The 20839-nt window shown below is 43.4% G+C and overlaps 1 protein-coding gene across 2 annotated transcripts in view; it reads right to left on the minus strand.

Annotated features, from left to right (window-relative positions):
- BICRAL (BICRA like chromatin remodeling complex associated protein) overlaps window positions 1–20101 on the minus strand; it is an 84776-nt gene extending 64675 nt beyond the window's left edge. The window contains exon 1 of one of the 2 annotated variants that reach the window (XM_048507256.1): window positions 19828–20101. The gene's annotated coding sequence lies outside the window, so the exon portion shown is untranslated. Of the gene's footprint in view, window positions 1–18363; window positions 18388–19827 lie in introns of those variants that run through there. The other variant, XM_048508076.1, reaches the window with a different exon arrangement.
- Window positions 20102–20839: the final 738 nt, after the last annotated feature.

Consider the following 20839-nt stretch of genomic DNA (forward strand, 5'->3'; position numbering starts at 1 on the left):
TGGCTCTCTTATAATCATTTCAGATTGAAAATTATAATTCTAAATACATTTCAACCCCCTGAAACTTAATTCGACATAAACATACTACTTGGGTCACATTACAAGTAACATGGGTAGTCATAAATCTTAGCATTATTTTGTATTCATACTATACTAGCGTGGCCCGGCCACGCGTTGCTGTGGCTTATTGTGGTGAAATGGAAAAGGAATAGTAGCAGCAGATCAATTGCAGAGGCCAGTAGTACGTGCTCATGCAAACACGCAGCCTGATACTGTGCGATGTCAGTGATGTGTGTGGCCACATTCCTTGGGGGGGGGGGGAATGGAAAGGCACCCCTCCCACACATCTAGGCTGGCTGGTCATGATCCTTTACCTGGGAGTAAGTTTGGTTGGTGGCAATGGGTGTCGCTTCTGAGGAAACCCTCTGAGGGGCGCGACGCGGCCATTCAAAGTATGTCACGTTGCTGTACCGAGCTTACTCCTGAGTAATGCGTGCCTGGTTTTCTTAACTGTAACCGCAGTATTCAGGGAATCTAGGGTGCCTGGCCCCTCCCTCCCGTCCCTTGCATGTCGCCCCACACTCTTTTCCCTCCCTCACTTCTCTTCCCTTGCATGCCACCCCTCCCCCTTCACTTCCCTTTTCCTCTGCTAGGGTAGGTGGGTCATATCAAGATGCTGGGCCCCCTGCCTCCCCTCCCTTGCATGTCACCCCTCACTGTCTCCCCTCTCTCACTTCGCTTCCCTTGCATGCCTCCCCCTCTGTCCCTTTCCTCTCCCTCCCTCTCTTCCCTTGCATGCCACCCCTCCCTCCCCCTCCCTTCCCTCTCCCTCGTGTGTATGTGTGTGTATGTGTTTCACTTCCACTCGAGTTACTGCCTATGTACTGTTCTCACTGCTCATATCTGGCCATCTGAATGAACATTCTAAGCAGAACGAACATTCTAAAAGTGACAGTTACACAGGCAGCTGCATGTCCTTCACCAGGGAGCGCCAGGAAAAAGGTGTTTTACCTGGGCCAGGTGTGGAATTTCAGGTATGTGAACATCTAAAAACACTCTCACCTGGCTGACTATAGTGGCTGGGAATTTTCAGAGGAATTGGCCCAGCAGTTACTGAGGTATACTGTCATCAACAAAAACACTGTTAGCTTTTTATATAGAGAGATTAGAGAGCAATGCTAAGCAGGTCCACTCAGAATCCTACTTAGGACTGTCCAATGCTAATTACTCCCAGGAATGTGCTTGTAGGACTGTTCTGTTAGTTTTGTGTGTTCATACAAATTTGCATACATCATAATCAGTCAAATAAGTCAGTATTATTTTGAGATGTGACTAAAAAATAGTGATTTGTTTCAGGCCATCCAGGAGATTTATGGCTGAGACAAATATCAATAGTCAATAGCTTTTCAGATTTCATGGTTTTTTCAGCCTTATTGTACTAGTCCTGTTATTACAACACTTTAACAACTGCCATTATTAAAGATATAACATGATTCACCAAATCTAGGGTCAGTTCTCTAATGTAAAACAAAACCATTCAGACAACACTGCTAACAGCGGTTAGCAGGAGTCCATCACCCAGAATCTAAAACCATGGTTTGGAGTTGCTTTACCAGCTGCATTTAGTTTTAATTATGGTTTTGTCAGATATGTGAGCACAAACACATGGCTCTCCAATACTGCCCTTGCACACTCCCCAGCCACAGAAACATCTGGCCAGAACCAAGGAGAGGGTGGTGATTTGGTATATGCAAATCCAAATCATCCAAATCCTTTTTACCAAAAAAACAATAAGATCAAAGAGACAGGACTCATCATCATCATCCATGACAACTAAGGAAAAAGCAAAGCACCCGCAATGTAACACAAAGTTCTCTCCTCCAACTCCAAGTGGCAGATATCTTATACTGAATCAGACCTCTGGTGCATCTAACTCAGTACTGTCCAAGGACGTAGGTAAGAGGGGGGTTTCTCGGGTTCAGACCCCCCCATTGCATGTCCGAAGCTCCGCCCCCCATTTGTGGGTTTTTGTATTTTTAAAGTGTTTTTTCGGTTTTTGGCCTGCAGGGGGCGCAGTTTTTAGGCTAGCGGCACCAAAATTTCAGGTGATACTCCTGATGATACCAGCCAAGTTTGGTTCAGGGGGTCCAAAGTTATGGACCCCCAAAAGGGGTGCCCCATCCCCCATTGTTTCCAATGCGAGTTAACAGTAGATGGGTCTACCCATTTGAGGGTCCATATCTTTGGACCCCCTGAATCAAACTTCACTAAACCTAGGTGGTATCATCAGGATAGTCTGCTGCTGATACCATCCCGGTTTGGTGAAGGTTGGTCCACGGGGTCCAAAGTTATGGAATCCCAAAGCGGGTACCTCCATCCCCCATTGTTTCCAATGGAAGCTAATAGGAGATGGGTCTACCCATTTGAGGGTCCATATCTTTGGACCCCCTGAACCAAACTCCACCAAACCTGGGTGGTATCATCAGGAGAGTCTCCCAAAGATACCCTGAAAGTTTGGTGCTGCTGCTCAACAATTGCACCCCTGACAGCAGGCACCCCCCAAATTTTCCCAGATTCTCTTTTTAAATCCACCCCCTTTGGCATGGATTTAAAGGGAGAATCTGAGGTCCCCAGTTTAAACATTGAAAGTGATGTTGTTTCAGGGTGAGGGATAATCCACCCAAAAACAGCATCACTTTCAATATTGTTTTATCTGGGGACCTCAGATTCTCCCTTTAAGGTGGATTTAAAAGGAGAATATGGGCTCCCTAATTTAAACACCATTGAAAGTGATGCTGTTTGGGGGTGGATTCCAGCATCACAGCAGTCGCCCATGGGGGGGTATGTGTGCAAACTTCACATTTTGCACTGAGCTCCATTTTCCCTAGCTACCCCTCTGCCTGGAGGGGAGAGAGAAGGGACTGCCGGCTGCCAGGCGGGGCGGGCGGGTCACGGGAGTCTGCCATCCCTTGCCTCGGAGAGCTGCTTTTATAAGCACTTAGTCTGGGGGTGGGGCTTGGGGAGGCGAGGCCATATCCCCAGAGGCAGGTGGGGGCGTGGCCTTGCCCCTGAACCCCCCCCCCCATAAAAAATCTATACCTACGTCACTGGTACTGTCTCCTCCACCTGGCAGCAGTTTTCCAAATTCTCAGGGAGAAGTCTTTCCCATCACATCTTAACTGATCCTTCTAACTGGAGATTGCAGGGATTGAACCTGGGATATTCTACCTTTGAGCCATATCCCCTTCCCTTAAATACCCACAGGTTATCTGTGGGGGAAAGTGCAAGAGTGATAAAACTCAAATTTGCCAAAACGAACAAAATTTAAATGACTGTCTGCAAGCCAAATTCTGATTTCATGAACTAATCATAATTAAAATACTGTTGTGTTATCTCTGAACCAAGCCATCGTCTAGGAGTCAAATATCAGTTTCACAAACCATAGCAAGAATAAACCACAGTTTCACCTGTTATGTCTGAACAGAACCCAAGAGAAGCCACCTGTGGCCTCTACATTTGATATTCTAAAGGTCAAATATATGAACCAAAATCTCAATATACAGTTTTCAGTACTGAAAATACTATGCTGGATAAATTAGCAAAATACTAGAAGATTAAGAACTAATGAAACATCCACTGATAGATAATATTCAAATTATATGCAATGGGCTGAATCCCATGGATCCCTTCTGAGCAATCTTGTGCTAGTGGAAACAGTCTTGTCTATAACTGGAAAGACAACTTATCCCATTTCTCTTACAAGAGTCTTCATCAAGTTGGCGCCTGGAGTGGAACGTTAGTCCAGAGCTCTAGTAATTTGTTTTATTTTACAGACCTAGGAGGGCTAGAGTTGTTTTTCTGCTACCTTAAGGACCGGTGTATGTTAGTTAGTGCTGCTACTGTTTACTGACTTTTATTACTAGTATTAGCTGTTAGGGAGCTGAGATATGGAAGGAAAGGAGCTGTGGACTCTGGAAGCAGCAGAGAGGAGTAGCAGAGGAGAGGAGTAGCAGGGAAATGAGAAGTGGGAAGACAGCACTAGGTGAGCTCTGGTTTTTCTTTTCGGAAGCAGCGGAGAGGAGTAGCAGTAGAGAGAAGTGGGGCAGGCAGCACTAAGTGAGTTCTGGTTTTTCTTTTGGGGGAGCTTTTCTCAAAGCTCAATCTTTCAATAATGCGTTTTTAACAGGGGCTTTTTCTTGTTTCTTGTTTTCATTGTTCTGGCCGTGTGCTTGCTCCAGACTTCTGAGAGGTGGGGCTTGCTGAGAGGTGGCGCTTCCTATTAGCTCTGTTGCTCACTCTCTGGAAGTAGGTGTTTTATTAAATAAGAACATATCTTGAGGGATAGTAGAAAGTACAGAAAGTTCAAGGGGGAGGAACTCATTAAAAGTTAAATATTTGAATATCTAATCAAAGTTAGATATGAAGGCAAGAAGCCAGCAGGGATATGGGGACTTTCCAGTGTTTTGCACTGAGTGTCACATGTACGACTATCTACCTATAGGGCAGAAATCGTGGGTGTGCCCTCGCTGCAATGAGCTCCTGACACTCAGAAAACATGTGTGTTCTCTTGAAGCCAAGGTGGCAGACCTGGAGATGGTGACAGAGGCAAAGAGCGTGACAGACAAGGCTTTCAGAAACCTAACAGCCGGGACCCACTCCCAGGATAACATCTCTTCAGATATCATGGAGAATGAGGGTCTGGGGGATGCCAGTCTGAGGTGGTGGAAGATGCTCCCTTAAATGGGACCCCTTCCTTAGTTGGTGATCAGCTATCCTTTCACACGGAGGATGCCCCTTGGGGAAGTGGGGGGCTCCTCAAAGCAGGTGATTCGATCATTAGGGATGTAGAGAGTTGGGTTTGTGAGAGGCGTGATAGCCACATGGTGACTTGACTGGCTGGTGCAAAGGTTGCAGGTGTCACGCTTCGTCTAGATAGTTCTATCTAGACCCTTCCTCCAGCTGTCCGGGCCCTGCGGGACCTGGGTGAGTTCCGCAGGGCCTGTAAGACTGTGTTGTTCCACCGGGCCTTTGGAGTGTCCAGCTGCTGATATGGTGCCCCCTTACTGCCCTGCCCCTAGGGCAGTTACATCAGGGTCCCCTCATATTGAGGGGTCCTGCCATCCCCCCTCATGGGGGTAGGTTTTAAATTGGGGTCGGACGCCTTTTATTATGTATTATGGTTTTTTGCTGTTTTATGAGTTTTAAGCTATTTTATGGATTACTATTAATGTTTGTTACCGCTGTTTTAAAGATTTTAGTGACTTGTTTTACCATGTTTTATGCTGTACACCGCCCAGAGCCCCTAGAGGATGGGGCGGTATAAAAGTTTAATAAATAAATAAATAATAATAAAAAATAGATAGGCTGTTAGACAGTGCTGGGGTGGAATCAGCAATTGTGGTCCACATTGGCACCAACGACATTGGGAAATGTAGCCGGGAGGTTCTGGAAGCTAAATTTAGGCTGCTAGGTAACAGATTGAAAGCCAGGACCCCCAAGCTGGCATTCTCAGAAATGCTACCTGTTCCACGCGCAGGGCCAGCTTGGTAAGTGGAAATACAGGGTCTCAATGCGTGGATGAGAAGGTGATGTAAGACAGAGGGTTTCAGATTTGTTAGGAACTGGGGAACCTTTTGGGACAAGGTGGGTCTGTACAAAAGAAACGGACTTCATCTTAACCAAAGAGGAACCAAGCTGCTGGCTCTCAACATTAAAAAGGTGGCAGAACAACTTTTAAACTGATCCCTCAGGGAAAACCGATAGGAGCTGAGGTGACTTCAGTTCGGAATACAGTATCTATGAGGATGCAGGCAGAGAGACAGTTTTTTCTAATTCAAACACATACAAGCGTGGAACACAGCAATGTGCATGTGATAAGTGATAGTGTCTACAAAGGGCTAGAGGGCAAAGCACATAAATTCCAGGTTAGGGACACAGACAGGGTATGCAGGTGTCTCTGTGCTAATAGTATAAGCCTTCGACCTAAAATGGGGGAGCTGGAGTACAAGGTTTTGAAGGAGGACATTAATATAGTGGGCATCACAGAGACATGGTGGAATGAGGAGAACCAGTGGGGTGCTGTTATCCCAGGTTACAGGCTCTACAGGAAGGATAGGACAGGGTGTATCGGGGATGGTGTTGCCCTCTACGTCAAAGAGAGCATAGTGTTACATAAAATAGAGAATGCAAGGGGAGCTGATTCCCCTACAGAAGCACTGTGGATATCAATATCAGGGGTGAAGGATTGTCTAATATTAGGGATATATTATTGTTCCCCTGACCAAAATGCACAGGAAGATTCTGAGATGGAAAAAGAAATTAGAGAGGCCAACAAAAGCAAAAACATAGTGGTAATGGGTGATTTCAACTATCCCCATATAAACTGGAAAAATGCATGTTCAGGTCATAGTAAGGAGAGAGCATTCCTGGATATGCTAAATGACTGTGGCTTAGAGCAGATGGTTGTGGAACCAACCAGGGGAGAGGTGATCCTAGATCTAATTCTATGTGGGACCCAGGACCTGGTGCAGGAAGTCAGTGTTGTTGAGCTGATAAGGAACAGCAACCACAATGCTGTCAAATTCAGTATCTCTGAATGCAAGCAAGTGACAACTGCTAATGTAGTTACATTCGCCTTCAGTAGGGGAAATTTCTCAAAGATGAGGGGGATAGTGCGCAGGAAGCTGAAAGGGAAAATCAAGGGTCAAAACTGTTCAAGTTGCTTGGAGGTTATTTAAAACACAGTAATAAAAGCTCCGCTGGAATGTGTTCCGCAGGTTAGGAAAGGCAGCACCCAGTCCAAAAGAAAGCCACCATGGTTAACAAGGGAGGTTGAGGAAACTATCAGAAAAAAGATGTCTTTAGAAAATGGAAGTCCAACTCTACTGATGAAGAATACGAGAAGGAACACAAATGGGGCAAAAGAGTAAAGGAGGAAAAAAGGATTATGAGGAATGCATGGCTGCAAACATCAAGACCAGCAACGAACAGTTCTTCAAGTACATCAAAAGTAGGAAGCCAGCTAGGGAAGTGGTAGGCCTGTTAGATGAGGAAGGAACAAAAGGTGTGCTAAAGGATGACAGGGAGATTGCAGATAAGGAGGTGGGGCCTGTATCACAGCCCCACCTCTTGCTGCCAAGTTTGTTCACCAATGGAGATTTATTAACAGGAAAAGCTTTTGCAACTGATAAAGAGCAAGGAAAAGCAAATCTTGTTCCACTGTATACAAAATAGGTCATTTATCCCTCACAGATTAATCCACATTGCAGAGATCCAAACTTGGTAAGGTTGGGGTTTGCCTTAAATTCTTCCTTCAACAGCAGATTTTGCTGATTAATTCAAATCATCTTATTGCTTCTTTGGCCCCTCTTCCTACTAGGGTTTTGGAAGATTAGATCTAGATAGGCCCTGTTCATGAAATTTTGCACAGAACTGAGAATGTTGCCAGATGTTATATTTCTAGTCACAGAGTTGCAGTAATGGAAAATAGTGGAATTTTTCTTCAACAAATCTCAAACCTACAGAAGCCTTCTTAGGTTTGGGCAAGGTAACCTTATAGTTCCTTAGCATTCTGGTTCAACCCCAAAGATAGTTTCAGAAGGTAGCAATGTTGATCTGCAGTACGGAAGTAAGATTTAAGTCCAGAAGTACTTCAGAGTTCAACAAGATTTTATATTATATGTTATTGTGGAAGTTTTCCCTCTTGTGAGCCACCCTGAGCCCGGCCTTGGCCGGGAATAAGGAGGGTACAAATATAATAAATAAAATAATAAAAATATATTAAATAATAATAAAAATATATTATATATAGTATGTATAGTAGCCCTATACACATAGTATTACTATGTATTATATAGTATACTGTACCTTGAATGCTTAGTATTACTATGTGCATTGTACATCTGCACCCTGAATTCCTTCCTTGCAACAGACTCAGAGATCTCCATTTCACCTTGTACCTGATTAAGGGAACTCTGACTGTCAAAACCTCATCGAATGGTTCAATGGAACCAATGCAAGCTTGCACTGGCACATTTGTCCACCCCACCAGGACATTTGGCAAATGTGCCAGTGGAGTGTGTTAGCGTCACAAACCTGGGCAGAGCCCGAACTGAAAGGGCTGCTGGCCATTCTGGGCAGCTTTGGCATCCGATTGGACATCAGTGCAGAGGCAGGCAGGATGGGGTATTTCAGTGGGTGAAGTCAACCGTAGTCAGCTCCCATCCGTACTTTCGTGCAGCAGATGCCACAAATAGTGCCCTGGACTAACACCGGCAAAAAGGTGGGCTTTTGGCTGACAGGGGAGTTTTGTTGTTTTTTCCACTTCCCCACATTGCTCGAAAGCCCTCTGGAGGCAGCAGGATGGTGCAGTAGCAGAACCACTTCTCAGCACCTTGGGCTTTGGGTGGTATTGTGAATCTCTAAGGTGCTACTGGACTTGAATCCGCCTGGTTCAACCTTGTAGCTTACATAGTACAGTAATTAACCTAATTTTTTTCTGTACCCTTAACAGTAGTCCAAGAGAAAATAAGCAGAAGTTTTTCTCATTAAACTTCACCAGCCTATTTGTTCTTGATAGCCATGCAACTTTAAAAGACAAAGGAGCCTTTGAGCAAAACCAGCCCTGGGTGCAGCTTGTCACAGAAGGGATTTTGTTCTTCCATATATCCTTTCTGAACTCTGTGTCCTCAAATTTCACTGTCTCCTGGTTAGGGTTGTCAACTGCTTGGGGGGAGAAAATGTCCTGTCATTTTAATGCAGGTTTAATAGGATGGCAAGTGCCCCATGGCACACAGAGCAGTAAGCTGCAGTCCTGCAATCAAAGCTCTGCTCACAACCTGAGTTTAATCCTGATGGAAGTCAGTTTCCGGTAGCCAGCTCAAGATCGACTCAGCTTTCCATCCTTTCCAAGTCAGTAAAATTAGTACTCAGCTTGCTGGAGATAAAGTATAGATAACTGGGGAGGACAATGGCAAACCACCTCATAAACATAGTCTGTCTAGTAAACATCATGATGTGACATCACCTTTACCTTTTATAAGAGGTGGTATTTGCCAGGTGATGTTATTTACCTCCAGGGCATGAAAAACTTGATCTGTCCATCTCCATACATAAAGTATCTATTATAAAGGGGCCAGACATTTTCCCATGTTTGCTGGCAACTGTCGGGTGTTATCTCTCTGTTCCTCCTACTGCCTAATCAAACACAGTTCAAGCCAACTTCTATGGCTTACAGTTTTCTGCCCAGTTCTTGTTCCTCCCTCCGCCCTCCTCACCCCTCAGTAACATCCAGTTTCTGCTGTCCTTAAACTCTGTGAAAGTTTTTTTACACACTTCACTTATTAGACTCTTGTGTGATTCATTTTTTTCTTCTCTAACTCTTTTCACAGGTCATAGTCTCATATAAAGTGCCATATGTTCATGTAATAGATACCATTTAACATATTTCTTTTTTTCATATTACAGCCATCACAGTGGTTTTTATATCAATTTCAAATAAAGAGGTCATCTTTTGCTCAAAAAGTAGTACTACCATTTATATTCCACTAGCAAGCTCACATGAAAAGCAATGGATAAAATACAAGACTTGGAATTACCAGGTGACCGTGGATGGGTCACTACCTACTTTCTTCGGTGTTGTGAAGATGAATAAAGATTATAAAACTATTTGGACCTTCTCCTTCCCTAATATAAACATAAGAATACACTACAACACATAAGAGCCCTGTTTTCCCTTCTTCATCTCCTTAGTACATTATGTGGGCACACAAAGAGTGAGCTCACCAGGCCATTGTAAGAAATAGGAAGTCTGTACATGCTCCACATCTTGATTTCTGTGCTGCCCAGAAATGCAAACTTTAAGACTGCATTTTTTTTTTTAACCAGGTAAAGGGGGAAGGATGAGGATATGTGCAGTGGTGGGATTCAGCAGGTTCGCACCACTTCGGCAGAACCGGTTGTTAAAACGGTGCTTGTAAACAACCAGTTGTTAAATTATTTGAATCCCACCATCAGAACTGGCTGTTAAATTATTTGAATCCCACAACTGGATATGTGAATCATGTACAGGCCTCCCAATGCTTGCCCTTTTATGAAATTACAATGTATATAAACTCAAAAGGGGAAGGGAAACAGAACTCTGTAATGCCCTAAAAGATCCATGTGGTCACCCACGTAAGGGAGGATTGGGGACTTTACCTACTTAAAATTCTGTTTAAATCAGGGGTCCCCAAACTACGGCCCGGGGGCCAAATGTGGCCCCCTGAAGGCATTTATCCGGCCCCCCAGGCATGGCGGCGATGACTCCATTCATGTGCAGTGGGGGCTCAAGGGAGAGGATAGGAACCCCGCCCCAACGGCTGTTGATTGCAGTTACATGATGGCACCCCCAAATCTCCATGAATTTTCTGACCCAGAGTTGGAAACCTTACATGTGGCAACGCCTGCTCCACCCTTCCCTCTCAGCTACTCCATGTGTTGCTCTCAGGCTTTCTGTTCCGCCTCACTCCCATTGGCATCAGCCAGGCTGGCGAATCGCTCGCTGGCTGCTAGGGAGGAAAGAACCCAGGAAGATTCCTGATCCTGGGTTAGATGGAATGTTTCATTGGGAAAGTTCTGCTTTTTTTTTTTTACAGGGGAAGGTATTCCACAGCCACCCCAACAATATTTGGAGCCCACCCTGTACTTGACATACTTTGGTCACTGTTCTAAAAATAGACCATGACAGAAAGGCTGAAAGGTGAAATCAAACATTTTACAATCATTTGTGCATAGGAATTTGTTCATAGGTTTTTTTTAGTCCGGCCCTCCAACAGTCTGAGGGACAGTGAACTGGCCCCCTGTTTAAAAAGTTTGGGGACCCCTGGTTTAAATCATCATTGTGGTTTGCCATGCCTACATATCAAGATTAACAACTCCCTACAGGCAATCACTTTAATGATCAATTCTATAGAACTCATTTTTCTCTGCAACTGAAGAGCTTCTAGTCCTTTCAAGCTATGAACAAGAAACCAGAGAACATTTAACTCAGCACTGCTCTGTTTTTAGCCTCCCAGGTCTGTCAGAAACAGCAACGAACAAGGTCCACTTCTTTTCCCAGATCCCCTCAGTCCCTGACAATGTCGAAAGAAGCAGCAAAAGTAGTGCATTAGTGATACATAGTTTCCCTGGCACATTTCTGTAACAACTGCCGAATATGGGATTGCATAGACAGAAAGCCAGAGAAGAGTAGGGGCGACTCCTTTTTCAGCAATTGTTTTCGATAATGTTATGGCCAATATAAAATATTTTTAGAAAATAAAATAATTTTACAGTGTAAATAATTCTTCAAACACCAAGAGAACTTACCAATATGGGAGTAATACAGTATTTGTTTATGAATGCTAACTGCAGTGGGACTGAGTAGTATTAAGCCCATTTTTAAAATCCTTATTGAATACACATGCAGCCCACATTGGGTTCTGCAAGCATTCAGGGATAATAATGGTTTTAGCAAAAGGAATGATGTCTGACAGGTCATAGCAGAATAGGTGAATGACATACTGTGTCACACTGTCCATAACACAATTTACTGTTTCTGCTTCAATGTTTGAAATAGGAATAAAATAAATCATTCCATGACACCTTCAAAGGGACGGCTGTATATTTTGATTTACTTCAAATCCCATAGCTTAAAAGATATTTTAGATCCAGTTAAGAGCCAGTTAACATGATTTCCTGACCAATACTAAGTACAGATTTTTAGGTTAACAATTACACTTTTACTAAAGTAAAAATAGCTTGACGACTGAAGACTTTGTTGCTGTGGCCATTTCTAAAACAGTGAATTAATATAAATGATTTTTCATCACTCGATCTTGAGAGGTGCAATTTTAAGTCCAATAATTTATTAATAAGTTATACAGAAACCAGCAGAAACTCCAAGGAAGTATGTTTATATGGTACTCCTATCCATAATGTTGTCATATACCAAGAAATACACCAGAATGTCGCAGGCCATGATGTTCTGTCAGTGCTGCAAACAAGCATATACACAAGTACAAATTTCACAGAGCGATACTGAACAAAATTATAGCCTTCTAAAATCGCTGACTTCCAATGATTTAGAAGGGTGTACCTCTGCTTAGGATTCCACTTTCAGGCTTTACTGTTACAAATGCCCGATCACTGCTATTCTACCAACTTCAGAGATTATCAATGCAATCCTGTGCAGAATTACTTCAATTTAAGCCCTTTGTGAGGAATGGGCATAGATTGGAGTAACTCTTCTTAGGCTTACACTGAAAATCAATTTAAATGGCCAGTGACTAAGCAGATATACCAATAAAACACATTTCAAATGAATCCCATGACTTCTGAAATAATACTGTTCCATAATTATCTGTTGTTTTGAATCAACATCTACTTTTCTACCTTACTGAAGGGGAGAATAGTGAAGCACAGTGATAGAACAAGGTCTCCATATACCAGTGGTGGTGAACCTATGGCACGGGTGCCAGAGGTGGCACTCAGAGCCCTCTCTGTGGGCACAGAATTGCAGTTCCAGAATTGCAGAGTCCCCCCCCCCCCCACACACACACACACACATCTAGGCTGGCCTGGACCACTGGGCAAAATTATTAGCATTTAACCTAAGACCTAGTTTTGGGGAAGCAGTACAGGTAACCCTGTTAAGTGCTTTAAACCCCACTGATTTTCATGTGAAGAACTAAAATGTGATTCTTTACCAGGGAGTAAGCTCAGTTGCTAGTATTGGGGCTTGCTTCTGAGTAAACCCTCCTAGGGTCATGATTCACCTGTTGGAAGAGTTGCACGGTTGCTTCAAAGCAAAGCCACTGACTATCACCAAGCTTACTCCCGAGTAACGCACGCCTCAGAGCCAACCATTTTTTCTAAGCTAAAACCTCAGTATTCAGGTTAAATTGCCGTGTTGGCAATTTGCGATAAATAAGTGGGTTTTGGGTTGCAATTTGAGCACTCGGTCTCGAAAAGGTTCACCATCACTGCCATATACCTTTTCAAAAGACAAAACAAAGAGGCTGAGATCTGGATAAATCTGACATCAGCATATCTCTGGGTTGGATCTTGCCAGCTTTTCATTCAACCTCACCTAGCTCCCCTCATTCCTACAGCCACCATTCCACGTGGCTTTTGACTATTCAGGTCCCGTTACCTCCAGCAAAGCCTTTTTGGTACTCAAAGGGGACCTCCTCTCCTATTTTACCAATGAAAAAGCTAGCTGGATCCAATCCAGTATTTTTAATTTATATGACATTCTTTAATAGGAATTTTTTTCCATTATGCATACTACTAAGAAAGTTGGTAGTTCTGACTTCAAAACCTCTCCTACTTCCTTTAAATAGTTATTTTAACTGCAGTAGAACAAATAGTGGACTGAAATAAAAATGGAAACATGTAATTAATCACATAGATATTGTATGGTTTGAATGTAAAGCTGAGTGCACAAACATTTTATTTGAACATGGCAGAATGTAGTACCCCAGGGTTGGCAAAGCCATTGTTTTAAGTGCGTACCTTCCAGTAGGCACAAGAAAAAAGCAAGAATAAAGGTAACTTTTTATAAGTCACCCTAGATCCCTTTCCCCAACAATTAAACCACAATTCTAATGGCAATTCTAATGGTCCCTTTCCCACCTTTGCTAACTTCTTGGAAAGCGTGCTTCTCTTAGGTACTTGAGAAGTTCACAGTTCTTACAGCTGAAGAATTCACTGCCTTTCCATTTCAGGATATCTTTATCATTTGAAGATCCTTGCACAGAATTGCAGTTCCAGTGCTTGAATACTATGAGTAGCATGAATTGCAGATATACCCTGAATTTGTACATTCAAAGGGCTTAGTGTCTTTCACAAAGCGTTCTTCCTCGCTATCGGCCTCCGGGCGCCCTCAATAATCGGCAGTTAAGAAATTGCCGCGTGGGGGTGGAGGTCGCTTCGCATGTAAGCGCGTGCAAGTGGCCCTTCAGCAGAGGTCGGGTTAGGAGAGGCTTTTGCTCCGCGATGGAGTCGCCTTCTTCCCTGTCCCTCTCTTACCTCGTCGCTGTCGTTGCCCTGCTGTCCTACTAAGCCTCGCCCACACTGCCCTCCCACCTCCAGGGGTCGGAGGACAGCGTGGGCGGGGCTTAGGAGGACAGCAGGGCGACAACGGCAACGAGGTAAGTAAGAGAGGGACGGGGAAAACAGCGTATCTCTGGCAGTGTCGTTTCCGCGACCGCTAATCGCCGGTGAACATGCTGTTCACTTCGCCAAACCAATCCTTTAAACGGGTGTTTTTGAGGATGGCCTGATGCCGCCCTGAGGGAGGGGAAGGGGAGCCAGGTCGGCGCTGCTGCGTTTCAGCAGCGCCGCCTGTGCGAACGGCGGCCTGGGGTCGGCGTTTTTGCCATCCCCAGGCCGCCGTTTTTGGCCCGTGCGGAAAGGGCCAAAAGAGACAGGATTTGCGGGGGTGGGGGGTTCCATTGCTGACGTAGCTGCAGCAGAAACACGGCCTCCACGACAGTTTTCCCCCGTTTCCTAAAACTGGCCGCCACCCCTCCCTGGGGTGACCAGGGTTTTGTATTTATTTTTTAATGGCATTAGAATATGTCAACATATTGTTGCACTAATAAGTGTAGCAGTTTCTCTGAATTCCCAACTTTCATTTAAAAAAAAAAAAGCAAATCTCTAGCTCCTTCACTTGCCCTTTTCCTTAAATCTCAAGAAGGGAAAGGGTTAAAAATTAGTGTTTGTTAAATGAAAAATGTGAATTCAGAGAAACCTCTACACCTGTATATTGATAGAATATTCTAATGCCCGTTAGTGCCCCAGGAGAGGGAGGAAACGGCTAGCGTGGGGACAGAATCAGGGGAAATGGCTGCCATGTGGGCCAGAAAATCCAAAATTTCTCACCCAAACAGCAACCTTCCAGCCTTTACTGCACTCTTTTCCAAACCCTCAGAATAAAGTAGGTTTGAGAAAGGCCAGCAAATGCTGGTGAAACCTCTAAAGACGCACAAAAGAAAGACAGTGTCGTGTGGATAATGAAAAATTCCACTCCCCCAAAACACTGAGTTTATAAGAACATAACAAAAGCCATGCTGGATCAGACCAAGGCCCATCAAGTCCAGCAGTCTGTTCACACTGGTGCCTCTAGCAAGCCCACAAACAAGACTGAAGCAAAATTATGCGGTCTATGTTCCACAACATCTAAAATAATAAGCATGCTCCTCTGATACTGGAGAAAATAGGTATGCATCATGATTACTATTCATTCTCTCCACACCATGCATAATTTTATAAGCCTCTATCATAACTACCCCTAACTTGCCTTTTTTCTAAGCGTTTTAACCACTCCTCATGGGGCAGTTGTTCTAGCTCCCTGATTATTTGAGAGGCTCTTTTCTGCACCTCCTCAAGCTCTGCAATGTCTTCTTAGGTATAACCAGAACTGTACATAGCATTCTAAATGTAGTGTCACCATAAATTTGTATCAGGGCAGCATAATAGCAGCAATTTTATTCTCTGCTCCTTGTCTAATTATGGACAGCATGGAATTTGCATTTTCCACAGTAGCCATACTCTGGATTGATATTTTCATCAAGCAATCCACTACTATCCGAAGATACCTTTCTTGGTCTGCCATAGCCAGTACAGACCCCATCAGTGTATATATGACGCTTGGATTTTTTTGCCCCAGTATGCATCACTTTTACACTTGCTCACACTGTATCTCATCTGCCATTTTAATGCCCATTCCTCCAGTACAGAGAGATCATTTTGGAGGTCTTCACAATCCATTTTGGTTTTAACCACCCTATATAATATGGTATCACCTGCAAACTTGGCCACCTAGCTGTTCAGCCCCAGAACTAACACAGCAAACCAAAGGAGAGCGGGGGGGATGGTTCAATAAAGCCAGCAGGATGGGCAAACTGTGAGGCTTGTGGGTGCTGTAGACCTCGGCAGCACCTGTCCCAGAAGGGAGGCTGGTGTTCTGAGCTGCACCAGCGTCCAGGACACCAGTGCAGGTTGGGGCATTCCCGTGGTGGAGCCAATGTTAGCTGGCTTCCACCTGGACTTTGCCACTGAGAACGAGCACCTGGGGCCTTGGAATTACACCACCCAAAAGGCTTTCTGGCGGGGGGGTTGTGTTTTGTTTTCCCTTCCTCCCAACGCCACAGGAAAGTCCTCTGGAGGCGGTGGGGTGGCACAGTCCGCAGTCACCTCCGGCTTTGGATAGAGCTGCCCATCATTGATGAACAGGCTGAAAAGCACTGGTCCCAACGCTGATCCCTGAGAGACCCCACTAGGCAAAGAACTTGGGGCAAAAATCCTGTAGCAAAGACACCCTTGACTTGGGGAATAATCATGGATGCATTTAAAATTCTAGTGTACTGTGTAGAACTTGAGTAATGAAATGGAATTTGTGTATCAAAATACTTCAACTTCAGAAATATCCTCTCTATATAGAGGGAGCTTTAGGCTTCTCATATTTCCAATTCAAACATTGTCTCGCACTGCAAAGAAACTCATGTCCAATGATTGCTCTCCTACTTTTCCATTCATCCATTGCTCTGCTATTATTCCATTCATCAGTTTTATTTAATTTCCACAAGATACTGTAATTGTTTCACATTTAATTTGGTTTAAATCTACACTGTGAAGAAAGGCTGATACTCTTAAATGAATTATAGTATTCTTGATCAGAAACTATTCTAAAGCTAATATCTTAGGTTGTGGAAGCTTGAATACCAATAATTGTCCCTAAAACCTTTATGAAAACTACTGTGATATGCTGGAGAAAGTTCTAAACTGTTACCTAGTTACAATGCTGGGTGCTTAACCAATTCTTCAAAAGCCACGGATAAGTATGTGTGAGCACTGGCTTGAGGCAGTTAACATTCTGACATAAATTTACTTTATTTAGTCATTTCTTATTTGTCAAAAAGAAAGCAATGTCCATGCCATTTTTTATCATGCACCATTTTTATGCAGTACTATTAGGAAAATATTATGGAATTGAAGCACAAATATTTCTAGATGATTAAATCTTTACTTAATGTTAAGACAACATGGAAGGAAGGTCTAAGTTTTGACAAGACTGATGGAAGTCTTATTTTTTCACAGAACCAGAATGTTTGCCAAACTAAGTTTTCCTTTGAAATTTTTATTACACCCTGTTTTCACAGGGAAAGCATAGGTAGTGCCACCATTTCCAAATTGGGGGAAATTTGAAGGTGGCAAAATTCAGAAGAGCCAATTTGTTTGCAAAATTTTATGTTTATAACTTTATATATAATTATAGCTCTTTAACAAAAATAGTATTGTGGTCATAAATTCACTCATTAGATTTTCAGCATTAGGACTTAATTGGTACAGAATAAAAATGTTCATTTACAGAGACAAATAAAATCTGAGGCCATCACATCCAGTCATACACGTCCATTTTTATATCTGTAACTCACAAATCACACACATCTCAGCAGTCACCTCGAGGTTTTGCACAATATCGGTTTATTTCACTATGTATGGGTTTATTAATTGAAGACTCAAGTTACCTCCTCACCACCACTCCATGAAGCCAATCTGATTGGGAAAATGAGAGTTGCGATTTAACCTTCATTTATCCATGAAGCCAAGAATACAATAAGGAAAATGCACATGATATTACGACTACGTGATTTTTGTTTTAAAAGCAAAAAAAATCCATTGTATTTAATAAGATACTTTGCTTACAAATTCAAAAGAGACTGGCTATAAACATTACTACATAGAGAACATCCTCCAGATTCTGGCCAGCAGAATGTTAAGACAGTATTTTGAAAGGGCTTGTTTCGAAGTGACAACAGAGACTCCAAGAAGCAGAGGGCGACGCCCCAGCGGGTGCAAAAATGACTAGCAGAGTCTAAAAATGGCGCCAGTCGGGGAAGAGAGCGAGCAGAGAAACTGCGCCACAGACTTTGGCAGGCAGCCAGGCAGCGCCATCTTCTTCTTTCCTGTTCTATCTACGTCCTTTCAATACAGTCACACATCGCGCAAGCCCTCGCCATGTAAACGCCGACACGATTAAAGAGGGGGGGAAATCACTTTCTTGGGCTGGTGGTCGTCGGAGAGACACAAGTACTCCTGAAGTCATTCAAAACCATGCAATTTAGATTCAAACGGAAGGGAGGAACCGTCACAGAAAAAAGGCCTCGTCTTCCATTCGTTTGGGGTTTTGTTTTTTGCTCTGGTGATAGGTATTTCACCAATGCAGTTTCCGAGTGTCTGATTTTTTATAAAATCCAACTGAGATTACCCAGGTTTACTTCCCTCAACAAATTCCCGTCTCGATTTAAAAGCTAGGAGAAAAAAAATTAAACGACCCACCTTATAACGATCCAACCTTCTGCCTATTATGAATGAATTTTTTATTTTTCCTCGTCCCACCCTCCCCCCACCAGTTTAGCGTAATCATAAATGAAAATCTATTTTTAAAAATTACTAGGTTGGAAAGCTAATCCGATTGCATGTACAGGTTCACAGATCGAACGGCAAAAACGAAACAGCGGTAACAGATGTAAAATATTTATTAATCTTGCAGTTTTAAAATATAAATTACAGCGAAATATTTTCTTCGAAAGCGGTTTTGGTTCGCCTTAAATCCTACCTAGAATTACATATACCGAAACAATCACCATTTCCATTCCTTGCAACAAGGACGCATAGACAAGAGATCGGAAGAAACTGCAAACAAAGAAAAAACCCGAATAAATAGCACAGAAAAAGCCCATACAAATAAAAGTAACGAGGAGGAAATCCACGACAAAAGGTACAGCCCATGCTAGGAATACAGTGGAAATTAGCACAAGACGGCAGAGGTGGGAGACGAAGGCAAATCCAACCGGGGATGCGAAAGAAAAGAAAAATCCTCGGCAGCCTCCCGCCCAGGAGAGAGAAGACGAAGCGCCTCCATTTTCCTGAGGAGGAGGAAGAAAAAGCGCTTCCCAGACCAGAGAGCTTTAGAGAAAAGCAAAGAAACGAGGGGGGGAAAAAGAGGGAGGAGATTTGAAAAGATTATTTTTCTTTCTCCCTCGCACACTCTCTCGATCCCCCTCTTCCTCACACTCACACACACACACCACACTCACACAGACACACTCCTCTTCCTCTCACTCTCCCGACGGCCACCAAGGGGGCGGCCAAAAAAAAAACACAACAACTAATTTTAAACCGACTCAATCAATGAGTCATTAAAAGAGATTTTTTTTTCCTCCCTCCTCTCTCCTGCATTTGCATGGCATCAGCACGAGAGGGGAAAAACACCCAGACCTCTCCCCCTCGCTTGCATCTATCAGCCCAGACCTGAAACCTTATCTGTCCTCTCCCTCTCTCTCTCTCCCTCCTTGTCTGTCTCTCCCCCTTGAAGAAACACATTTTGGAAAGTGCCCTCAGCAGCCGCCGCCGCCGCCGCCGCCGCCACCTCTCGCTGCAACAGAAATAAATATTTCATTTCTCTGCGAATTAACATCTGCCCACCAAGCACCACCCGCGCAAAATCGCCCTCTTCTTCATCGTCTTCCTCCCTCTCCCCCCCCCACCTCCCTCTCCTTCTCTAGATATATATTTATATACATAGCCCCAGAGCCAATAGCTCTCTGGGCTGAAACCTAATATCCTGGTTTTGGCAACTCCTGGTTGTTAATTTGCTCCTCTTTCTTTGCTGCCTGTCTAGAGATAGATCTCCCCCCTCTCTCTTTTCCCTCCCCGAAGGAAGGGAGGAAGGAGGTTGTGTGTTTTTTTTTCCTTGAAATTTTTATCACAAAATTATAATACACTCAAAGGGAAACTCACCGTCATGAAAAAGCAGTGCCTTGTCAACGGGGTTTCTTCGCCATCACATCAGGGGCTGGCGGTGTAAGGGAGAGAGCGAGAGGACGAGCGAGGGAGGGGGGGAGAGAGAGGGAGAGGGAGAAAGGAAGGGAGAGCGAGTACAACCAGCACACGGTGCCCGAGTACCCAGCCACAAGGAAAGAAAAGAGGCGCAGGCTGCGAACAGAAATGAACACATAGCTTACTACATTCACATACATTATTATGAACGCGGCTGCCGAAGTTTAACTTGGCTTGCTTGGGTCTGCGCTTTATAAAGCCGGTTCTTTTATCAAGGTTCTCTATAATAGAAATCGTTGTGGCTCAGTTGTGTACTTCAGGCGTGTGAACTAGTGACCCCCCCCCCCCCCCCGCCAGTTTCTTCAACTCTTGACAGTCTTGAAATACCTAGCTGGCCTTTTTCTGACAGACGGTTGTAATTAACCAACAAAATGTGTTTTTTAAACAAAATCGTATAGTTTTAGAAGAATGGGTGAAGCAGTGTTTTTAACTTACTTCTTTCCCTTCACTTGCTCACTCCCACCCCTGCATAGAAGTTGAGAAGTTTAGACCTATAAAAGTACACTTTTTGTTCAATCGGGTCTGCATACTACTCCATTGACTATCTTAGCTACTGACATTATTATTGTTGCCCTACTGCAGCCATTATCATCATGTGGTATAGACAAAATATAACCATAGGCTATAATAACATAAATTAGAAAGTGTTACAGAACTTATATTTTGCCTTTTATGTTTTAAAAATCAATTTATCAAACAATGTAAAATATCTAGAACTAAAAGTATTAACTACCCATCAGTCTTTTTTACATAAAATGGTCCAGTTTAACAAACCATTTTCTTTTTCTCTTCAAAAAGATGTTCTGTTTAATAGTTTTGCAAGTGAATGAAAATATTTTACTTTTTATTGGAAACAATTCAAAATATTTTACCAATTTGATCAGAATCAGGCTTTTTTCTTTAGATTTTTGGT

This window comes from Sphaerodactylus townsendi, linkage group LG01, assembly GCF_021028975.2.
Source record: "Sphaerodactylus townsendi isolate TG3544 linkage group LG01, MPM_Stown_v2.3, whole genome shotgun sequence".
Classification (NCBI taxonomy): Eukaryota; Metazoa; Chordata; class Lepidosauria; order Squamata; family Sphaerodactylidae; genus Sphaerodactylus; species Sphaerodactylus townsendi.